This window comes from Crocuta crocuta, unplaced genomic scaffold, assembly GCF_008692635.1.
Source record: "Crocuta crocuta isolate KB4526 unplaced genomic scaffold, BGI_CrCroc_1.0 scaffold95, whole genome shotgun sequence".
Taxonomy (NCBI): domain Eukaryota; kingdom Metazoa; phylum Chordata; class Mammalia; order Carnivora; family Hyaenidae; genus Crocuta; species Crocuta crocuta.
The window spans coordinates 13,024,431-13,035,011 of NW_027530971.1; the positions used below are offsets into that span (position 1 = coordinate 13,024,431).

At 45.1% G+C, this 10,581-nt stretch overlaps 1 long non-coding RNA gene across 1 annotated transcript; it reads right to left on the reverse strand.

Moving 5' to 3' along the window:
- Positions 1 to 2,509: 2,509 nt before the first annotated feature.
- Positions 2,510 to 9,629, reverse strand: LOC144236137 (uncharacterized). The gene is made up of 3 exons (XR_013336426.1): positions 9,403 to 9,629; positions 8,757 to 8,894; positions 2,510 to 2,633 (listed from the first exon to the last, which is right to left on the reverse strand). It is a non-coding gene; the product is annotated as an uncharacterized LOC144236137 (long non-coding RNA).
- Between the last annotated feature and the right edge of the window lie 952 nt (positions 9,630 to 10,581).

A 10,581-nucleotide genomic window follows, 5' to 3' on the forward strand; every position in this document is an offset into this window, starting at 1 on the left:
TGGAGAAAAATGGAGAAAATGGCCTCTACACCTCAGCTCTCCCTGCCCTCTCTCTCCCGGCCCCGTCCAGCCCATCCTGGATCGAGGACTGGAGACCATCATAAAACCTCTCCTTCCTCTGTTTAAAACCCTATTCAGTTACCTATGTAATGAGAAAAAAAATTTTTTTTTAACTTTTACTTTAGAAACGCTGTTCCAGGTTTTAAAGAGTTTATTTTGGAAAGGATGCTCCTTCCTGGAGGGGAAAAAAAGTTTCTGGCGGAAACTGTGAATTTTGTAACTGCAATCTCTTTCAAAGGCAAGAAGGCAGGCTTTTCAAAGGACAGTTACTAAGGAGACAATTGTATTTAAATTATCAGCTCACAATAGACTCGGCAAAGATATTGATTGGAAGTGAGAGGGTAAAATTATTTTCTTCAATCTGGGGGAAAAACTGAGGGTCTGGCTGGAGGCTCCCCCTTGCTGAAGTGGAGAGAGACAGTGATTGTACTGGTTTTCATTGTTTAATCGCAGAGCCTAAGAACTGAAAAAAGATGCTTGCCTTTTGTCTCCCTAATAGCCTCTCACTCTGGTTAGCTGGAACTTAGAGGAACAAGCACAGACAGAAGGGAAATGCGTTGTGTTCACTGAGAAACTCGTGGTTCAAAGGGAAGTTTTCCTAACAACCCTGAAGCCACAAGAGAAACTGGTAATAATATAAACACGCTTCCTAATGTCCACATACTAAAGATTCATTAAGCAATTCCCGACATTAGGACATTCAAGCCTCACAGTAACCCAGTGAGGTTGATTATTATTGTTATTATTATTAATTTCCATGTTACAGACAGGGAAACTGGAGAGGATTAAAGAAACTGCTCAAGGTCTCACAAAGGCACCGGGCATAGCTGAGATCTAAATCCAGGCATCTAGCCTAGAATCCACACCCCCACCTCTGCATCAAGCTGCCTCTCCAAGATTCAGAGCCCTCATTGGCTTAAAAACTCGATCCTTTATGGACAAACAACAGAAAAAGTGTCTTTGGTTAAAGGTGTCCAATGGAGCAGGAAAGATAAGTGTTACTAAAGCCCGGAGAGGAAAATGGAATTTGATGAAGACGTAACTGATAGCATTCAGGTACTAGTGATGCGATTAAGACATTGCCTAGGTGTGATTTGTCTCCTTCATAGGACAGGAATATCCTTCTTATCCACTTTTGACTTAGCGGTTGGTTAATAGCAGAGAAATGGACCATCTGGTTGTGTGAAACACTTGTGGTTTGCAAGTTTACAAGTACCCTCCACATCTAGTTGATCCTCTTAACAACCCTTTGGGAGAAGAAGCTGGGGTGTCATTCTCCCTGTTTTATGGAGGAGGAAAGAGATGAGTTTTGATGCAGCCCCAAACCTAGAGGGTCAGCGACTTCTAAATCCCAGCCTTCCTGTTCCTTCCATTTGCTCAGGCTACCTGTTGAGAAAGATCTTCATTTTCTCACTCCAGGAGGCTCCACCATCACCAACCTCCTCCTTAAATCCTCCTCGGATCCCTGCTCGGGGCTCTGCGCACCCGCACCCCCTACTCCACACTTAACCTGACGGTGGTAACTGTGCTCACTCACATTTCCAATCTGAGCCTCTGGGGCAATCACTTCTTTCCCCCCCTTTCTCTGCCCCAAGCCCAGCGGTGTGCCTGGCACCTAGAAAATGCCCAGTAAATGTTTGTCAAATAAATGATTCAGGGAATGATCATTCTGGAGTCTGGTGACTTCATATGATTTGAGTTATTGCATTTTTTCCCTCCCCTCTCTAGAAAGAAAAGCTCCCAGACGACCCCTCAGCTGTGTTCAGATATTGTAAATAATTGATCATAAAGATGAAACGCGCTAGCTGGACAGAGACCAGGGAACCTGTCAATATCGTGGGAATAAATCTCCATTCGCAGGGGCCCAGAGCCGGAGCTGGCTTCCCGAGGCCATTAAGCTATCACTGCTGCTCAGGCATTAGTTGGAATAAAGTGTTTGTGTTTGTTTGTTATCATTTCTTAGTAAAACTAATTAAGGAACTAATTGATTGTTTTGTTGTTCTACTAATTAACTCCATATGGTGCCCATTTCCATGGAGATAGACTATGAGTTATGGGAAGGACTCTGATTTAATGTGTCGTTTCTGGGTTTAGGGACAATCCTTTAGAATTAAGTATCCTTTCCAATCTCGTTTCCTTTCATTGCTGCAGCCATGTTCTTGGCCTTGCCAGCTCCTCGAGGATGGGGAGATGGGGCCTGCCAGGGCCGGGCAGGGGAGCTCTGGAGGAGTGAAGAACACAAGGCTGGAGCAGGGAGTGGAGACAGCCCTAGGCTCAGATAATAAGTACTGTTGCTGAGACTTCCAGTTTAAGCACCTACATGTACCAGGCATCATGCCGAACACATGTGCGTACAAACCACAGACCCTGCCAATGACCAGCACGCACATTAGTGGTCCCATAAAGACACTGCATGGTCAGAGTCACTTACCTAAGTTCATCTAGCTAATTCATGTGTTCGTTCGTTTATTCAACCAATCTGTGTTCAGCACCCTCAATAGATGAGGCACTGTTCAAGCTTCTGGAAGTAGCTCTGAATCGGATTCACTCCTTCCCCTGGTGAAATATATTTTCTAGGAGGGAAAACAGACAAGAAATAAAAAAGCAAACAAGACTATTTTAGATAATGACGAAGGCAAGAAAGGGGGAAAGAAGTGATTGCCCCAGAGGCTCAGATTGGAAAGGTGTTCCAAGAGCACCTGGGTGGCCCAGTTGGTTAAGTGTTTGACTTCAACTCAGGTTATGATCTCATGATCCATGGGTTTGAGCCCACGTTGGGCTTTGTGCTGACAGCTTGGAGCCTGGAGCCTGCTTTGGATTCTGTGTATCTCTCTCTTTCTCTCTCTGCCCCTCCCCTGCTCACACTCTGTCTCTCTCTCTCTCTCTCTCAAAAATAAATAAGTCCAGGTAGTAAGAGAGTCATGGTGATGTCATTTTAAATCCATTGGGTAGGAAAGACTTCTATGAACAAGTGACATTTGAGCTGGAATCTGGATGGGAAGAAGAAAATAACCATGTGAATATCTCAGGTGAGACCCTTCTGGACAAAGAGAACAGCAAAGAAAATGCCAAGGCAGGAAAGAGCTTGCAGTGTCCCAGGAGTCACCTGAAGGCCAGGCAGAGTGAACCAGGGGGAGAAGGGAAGGAGAGGTAAGGTCAGAGAGGGCAGGGGACCAGGCCATAAGGCCATTAGATACCTCAGGAGAGTCTACGATTCAGTCCACCTGTCCCTAGAACTCATGTTCTCATAGCCTGTGCTGTCTTCGGGTATAAGCATGAGTTATTATGCACACGCATGCAGGGCACTCACTGAGCACCTTGACTGGATGCTAGGATGCAGTGCTGATGGGTCCTTTGAGAATGACTTGCTCTGTGGCTCCTAACCATTGATCCACAGATTCTCAAGAATCAGAGAAATTAGTCTCAGGATACCTGGCTCAGGAATGAAAATGCCCTTTACCCAAAGTAAGGCCCTAAAGTATAGGTCAACCTTCCTTGAAGGTCTAAATCCTAGCGCAGGTTACTGTTCAGTCAATATTCACTCTCCTTCCCCTCTTATGGTGAATGGGTTATCCTTCCCCACCAGTTGATACTGGGCTGAGTCATGTGACTTGCTTTGGCCAATGGAATGCCAGCATATGTGACATGAGCAGAAGCTTTACATGTGGGTTGACTGGGCCTTGTGCTATGGTGACCAGTCACGAGACAGCTTCTTTGGTAGCTGCTGTCCTTCAGCCTAGTCCCCAAAACAAACCTATGGCCTAGAGCCAAGGCGAGCCAACCACCATTTTGAACAGACTTACTCAGAAAAACCTGGCCTTGATCAGCTAAACCAGTTAACCCACAGGCTGGTAAGTTTGAGAACAAATGCTTATTGTTATAAGCTACTGAGATTTAGGAATGTTTGTTACACAACGTCATTGTAGCAATAGCTGATTAGTATGCCTACTATGTGCAAGCTCTTGACTAGATGCTGGAACGCAGAAATAAATAGAGTTGAAGAATTGTATCTACCTTTGAGAAGCTGAGAGTCTAATAAGGACTCTTGTTTAAAGTCATAATTATATTAACTCAATTCAGAAACACTAATAGTTTTACTCTGATTGCTACTCTGATTGGTAGTTACATAATCACAAATTAAAACAATTTTTTAACATTTATTTGTTTTGGAGAGACAGAAAAATACAGAGCAGAAGCAGGGGAAGGGCAGAGAGAGAGGGAGACACAGAATGTGAAGCAGGCTCCAGGCTCCAAACTGTCAGCACAGAGCCTGACACGGGGCTCAAACTCATGAACTGTGAGATCACGACCTCAGCCAAAGTCAGATGCTTAACTGACTGAGCCACTCAGATGCCCCCATAATCACAAATTTTAAAAGGACAAAATTACTGAAGTATAACTTAGCATACATAGGCTGTAGTGGGCTAATAAAGGGAAGTCACAGTATAGTCGAAGGATGCAGCCTTGGGAGCCAGATATATTGAGTTCAAGTCCTTTTTTTGTTGCTTAGTAGGTGGATGACTTCAGAAAAGAAATGGAAATTTTCTGGGCCCCGGTTTTTACGTCTCTGCAGTGGAGAAAATAATGTCCACTTCCTAATGAGATTGTCAGGGTTTTTAAAGAAAATATATATAAAATGCCCAGCATGACGTCTATCAGGGGTGGTCCCTCAGACATGCCCCTTTTTGTTGTAAGTTCATTTTTTAATGTGTGCTCACATGTATGCATGAGTGGGGGCAGAGAGAGAGAAGGAGAGAGAGAGTCTCAAGCAGGCTCGGTGCTGTCAGTAGAAAGCCTGACGCAGGACTCCATCTTACAAACTGTAAGATCGTGACTTGAGCCAAAATCAAGAGTTGGATGCTTAACTGGCTGAGCCACCTGGTCACCCCTAGTTGTAAGTTCTTAATAACTACTTAAGGAATGGGTTCTATATAAAATGGCATCTAGGTGTCCAAATTCTATTGTAAACACTCTTCCACTTTGACATTTCCTATAAAGAAACTGTCTGCAAAGTTCTCCAGTGAAGAATCAAGCAAGCTATGTTAACAGAAAAGCCAATAACCTCCAAAGCAAGGCTTCTGTGTCAAAGTTGAGTTCAAGAAGGGGAGGCCAAGAAGCTAGAAACAGCCTCTGTTTCCTCCACCTGGTCTGCCCCAAATAAAGGAAGGAGGAAATCCATCTGTTTCTCCCCCATCACAGACTGGAGTGTGAGCTGGGGGCCGGCTGACCCTCTGCCCTCATACTGGACGCTTCCTCTCCCACACAGAGGGAGCTGACATGTGGAAAGTCATGGCCTTTCCATAAAGCGACTGTGAGGAAGGCCTCCAAAGGGAGGAGGGAGCACAGCTGGTGGTGCTTCCTCAGTGGGGAGAAGACTCTAGAGCAGAAGTTTCATCCTCCCTGAGCCCAAACTGGAATGAATACCAAGGGCTAGAAATGCATACTCTTGTTTCCTCTCCAAATTGACTTACCAGATGTTTGATGTGAGGGTCAAAAGGAAAAAGAAAGAAGAATGTGTTTACAGAGGCACAGAGAGCATTCAGCTTGCTGGAGGTGACAGCTCCACCCAATTTGGCCTTGACTTGGCAAATCATTCAGTTCTGGATGCCATGCCTTCAAGTGGACATTCATACTTACCATGGACAGAGGACCTCATTTTATATTTAACAAACCAAAGTCCAGAGAGCTCAAGGGACCATCTTGAGTTCATCCAGCTGGAAGTGACAGTGTCAGAATTTGAACCCATATCTCCCTGACTCCATAGCTTGATCCCTTGGAGCCTCCAAGCAATCATGGTGGTGGTTAGAAGCAGGTTGGTGTTTGACACACATGTGGGCACCCAGGCTTCATCTAGTTCCCTCTAGAAACCGGGCTTAGGAATACCAGAGTATCAGTCAGATAGCAAATATTATAGCATTCCTTCAATATGCCAAGCATCGTTCTAGACCCCAGGGAAGACAGTTGTGAATAAGGCAGACAGGAAATTGTTAGGTCAATAACAAGACTTGTCCGTGTTATGCTTGGTTTCTAGTGGGGTGAAATAGCAAACAAGGAAAAAGGAGGGAGGAAAAGAGGAAGGGACAGAGGATGGTAAGGGAAGAAGGAAGGAAGGAAGGAAGCGAGGGAGGAAGAGAAAATTTCAGGTATCGATCCATGTTATAAAGAACATAATATCAATTCACAGAGAATTCCTGGGAGGCTGGTTTAGTGAGAGTCATTGGCAAAGGGATCACTAAAAAGTGCCATTTGAGTTAAAATCTGAAAGACGAGGTGACAACTAGACAGAGGACACAGAAAATGCAACGGTTATGAGACAGGAATAAAGTCAGTGGACATGTTCAAGCATTCAAGTAGACACTTGAATATAAAGGTTCAAATCTCATTGTAGAAGCTCAGGCTTAAAATATAAAATCAGACATAAAATCAAGAGTCTTTCAGCATTCAAAAGACAGCATTTGATGGGATCATCCAGGGAGCAAGTGCAGCAAGACGAGAGAAACAGGACAGGGCCCTGGGGTCCTCTGGCATTGAGAAGTCCTTGGAGCCAGCAAAGATGCCTCCAGAGGTAGGTGGGGTGGCCAGGGAAGGTCAGGGAGGTACACAGAAGGCCATGGGAATTGGGTGCAAGAAAGGACATGCTCGAGAATTAGGAAGTGACCATGTTCAGTTCTGCAGAGAACCCAACACAGGGATGCCCAGAGCTGGCCTTGGCATTGGCAAGACTGGTTGTTTGTGACCTTGATAGGAATAGGCCCAGGGAAGGAGGTGGGGTGATTGGAGTGGACTGAGGAAGGAAAAGAGCTGAGGAAGTGAAGAGTGCCAAGAAGCCTTCCAAAGAAGTTTGTTTCAAATGCAGGCAGATAAACAGTGCAGAAAGCGGATGGGGATATAAAGGCATGCTTGTATGCCCGTGGGAGCAGCCCTGTACAGAGGAATTGGTGATATTGGATAAAGAAAGAGGAAGAATCTAGCGGGGTTCTTTGAGGGCACAGGAAGAAATAGGACCTCAGGCTTCCACGGCGGACTGATCTTTCCCGGAGCAGCAGAAGAATCCGAGACACTGTCCTTGCCCTGGGCAGGACCCGGCCTGCAGGTAACAGTCCTTGGTGCTTCCAAAGGGGCTGTGCCTTCTCTTTTGCTTATGTCCCTCCCTGCACCCAGCACCAGATTACATGGCCCTGTCACCACCCTGTGGTAAAGTGGGACCACCATCTCCTAGGGCACCTTGCCTGGGTCAAGTGTTTGCTTACAGTGTTTATAATGTTCTCAGCAACACCAAGATGTTCGCAAGCCCGTTTTATGTCTGACAGGATATCTGACTTCAATCCCGTGTTGGCCATTCACTCTGCAAAGTCAACCCCTTCTGCCATCTAGGTCTCACTTTCTTCATCTACTAAATGAGAAGGAGCTAGGAAATTCTAGAAGGCCCCAGGGAATTCTAAGAGGGGGCAAACTAGCTATATCTTGTGCCACATCAGATTCCAATAGTCATTGAGACTTTCTGAGAACTGGCAGTAGTTAGCACAGGAAGCAGGTTCCCACCCATTCCCCTCCCCAAGTTTGAGGTCAGCCTCCAGCTCACCTCAAATGCAGCTACTCTCCCAAATTTTCCCAAGTCCCCTCCCTGCCTTCTTTCCTCTGGTCCTTGTCTCTAACCTTTCCAATTGTTCATTGCCTCTGATATTGTGCGAAGCTCCAAGATAATTGTTGCAGGAGAAGCAATCAGCTCATCCTTTGACAAGTCATCAAGACAGACAGGCAAGCTGGGGTATTAGGTTGTCAATTTCCAGGCCCTTCCAAATGTTAGAACAATTTTGGTGAATTACAAGCAATAGAAAATCACTTTGGGTGCTCATTAGGGCAGGAGGCAGGAGCAACGATGAATGCTTGGAAGCAGAGACAGAAGTAGGCTTTCCTGGAGCCAAAAGCTCACCTTCCAGCATCTTCTGGGAATGGCTGACTTAACCCTCACTCTTCTGGAGAAAGCCCAAGCATCCCCCATTGTTTTGTGAATGGAGATTATTCCTCCTTGCCCTGGACAATTAATTCACTGTCCATTTATGGGGCACTCATGGTCTATGCTGGGTCTTTGGGATGAAGGAGACATACTCACTATTTGGTTGATCAGAACAAAAAGACACACATAGTAATTCCACAAGAGACAAAACAGACCAAGGACTGTAGGAGTCAGGAGGAAAGGGAGACTGATTCTGACCAGAAGAGGTGCTCTTTGAGTGGGGTCTTGAAGAATCAGTAGAACATTAAAATACACTCTTGCTCCACAACTAACAACGACAAAACAACAATAGAAATGGTAGTGGCTAACACTTACAAAATGCTTATATAATGCTATTATGGTCAAACCTTATAACTAAGAGCTTTACATACATACTAAATTGTGTAATAATTCACAATAACCCTTAGGTAAATATTATTATCCCCATTTTATAGATGAGTAAACTGAGGTACAGAGAAGTTAAGTAATTCCTTAAAGAATTACAGCCAATAAGTGTTCATGTAGGGATACAGAAGAAGTGTAATAGAAGATTATTGGAAGCAGACTCAAAGCTTTTTAGGGAAATTGGGAAATGACTGTTGAATAGGCAGAGCATCAGGCCAAAAGACCAGGGTTCGCATCCAGGCTCCACTGCCTATGACCCAGGTAGCTACTCAGGTGCTTTTGGGAAAATACTTACACTTTCTGAGCCTCAGCTTCCTTGGAGGAGTCAGTGTGGTCCCAGGTGTCCGGCAGCAACATCCAGGAATAGTGACATTGCAATATCTAGAAAGCTGGGTCTGCATTCATTCTATTGCTCAGGGCATTCATTGAACACCTGTTGTGGGCCATATACCAGGTTAAGTACAATGGGGAGGAAGATAAATGAGACCAAATCCTTCCTCTTATGAGAAATGTAATGTTGTAGGGAATGCTTTTAAGTATTAATCTGTGGGTTTGCTCCCAGATCCTGGGATCACTGTATCCTCTCCATTGGACCTGAAGGGTCTCTCCTCTCCCCTACTCCCCAGGCTGCACATGGAGGTATAAGTTATCCTCTGCAGAATATAAAACAGAGGTCGCTGTGAACATGGCCAAATGCAAAAGGAATCAGATGCACAGCAGCAGAGCTAGATTTTCTGGCTACAGAGACCACACAAGGGTCATTAGCCTGTTTATAGCTCAAGGGAAGTATCGAGGAAAACAGGACCTGCCGGAGACATGATGCCTGTTCCCATAATCATAAAAGAAGAAGTCCCCACAATAAGTTCCTTCACAAGGTGCAATCATCACACCAGGGCCAGAATAAGGGGACAGGTCACTCCCAAAACCAGTCAGCAAGGTACCTTGGAGGTCAGGACTCAAGCAGAAATAACTGAGTGGAGGTGGATATCGGTCGTCATCTGACAGCAAGAGGCCGTGAAAACTTGTCCAACCTCACAAGGAGCTTTCTCGACTAGTGGGTTCAGAATGGCTCCCAACAGAAATCGCATGGAATGATCACGATCTGATTGAAAAGTCTCAACATCTGACTAAGGTGGGACCAGAAGGAGTTAGCTTGAAATTGCCTCATTTCAATATCTGGGGTCAGAGGAATGAGGGCATTGGAGATGTGCGTGCAGAATGGAACCTGCCTAGTGTCCTGTGTCACAAAGGAGAATGAGGCCGATTCTACCAGTAGAGACAATCAGCTGGAGGCAGGAAAGCGTTTATAAATTAGCTCACCTTTCAACTTAGTCCTGGTCCCACTCAACCTATCATTGGGTAGAGGGATGGTCAAGATTGAAGGGCTTGGTAAACAGGAAGTAACAAGATGGAAACATGACTTGGCATAGAAAACACTCCTCAGATCTGGGCCAGGATGGAAGTGGAGGGAGAGGGGCTCATGTCAGGGATATTCTTAGCTCTGGTGTCAGGATGAAGTCACAGTTGGGGCTCAGGGGACTCCAGGGGGAAAGCCTGGAGAGAGAGGCAGGGTCTGAAATCTGGGCAGCACTGGATACATAAAAATGGATATAAAGCATTTGCATTTTGATCCCAAAGCCAACTGACTAAGCTCAAGACGAAAGAAATATAGGTGAGGAGAAGTTTACATGAAAAAGATTTAAAAGTAAGAGATGACTACAAGCTCTGTAGAAGCCAGTCCTAAATTAAACCTAGATTTGTTACAGTTATCCCAAATGCATCACAGCCAGACGTACAGTCAGGATTTCATGGAGGTTGGTAGAAGAAATAGGAAACTAAAGATGCATGGACCAGTGAGTGGCCCAATGAAAAGCACCCAGATTATGAGTCATACAAACACAGGTTCAAAGCCTGACGGGGATGTTTAGAAGCTGTGTAAACTTAGGTGAGCTACTTTGTTTCTCTAAGCCATAGTCTCCCCAACCAGAAAGGTTATTTGGAAGATTGGGGGAAAAAACAGATGTAAAGCAACTGATAGAATGCCGGGCACAAAATAGGTGGCTCAAAATAAAGTGGTCTTTAATGTTAATTAAGGTGATGATGATAATAATAATGGAGGT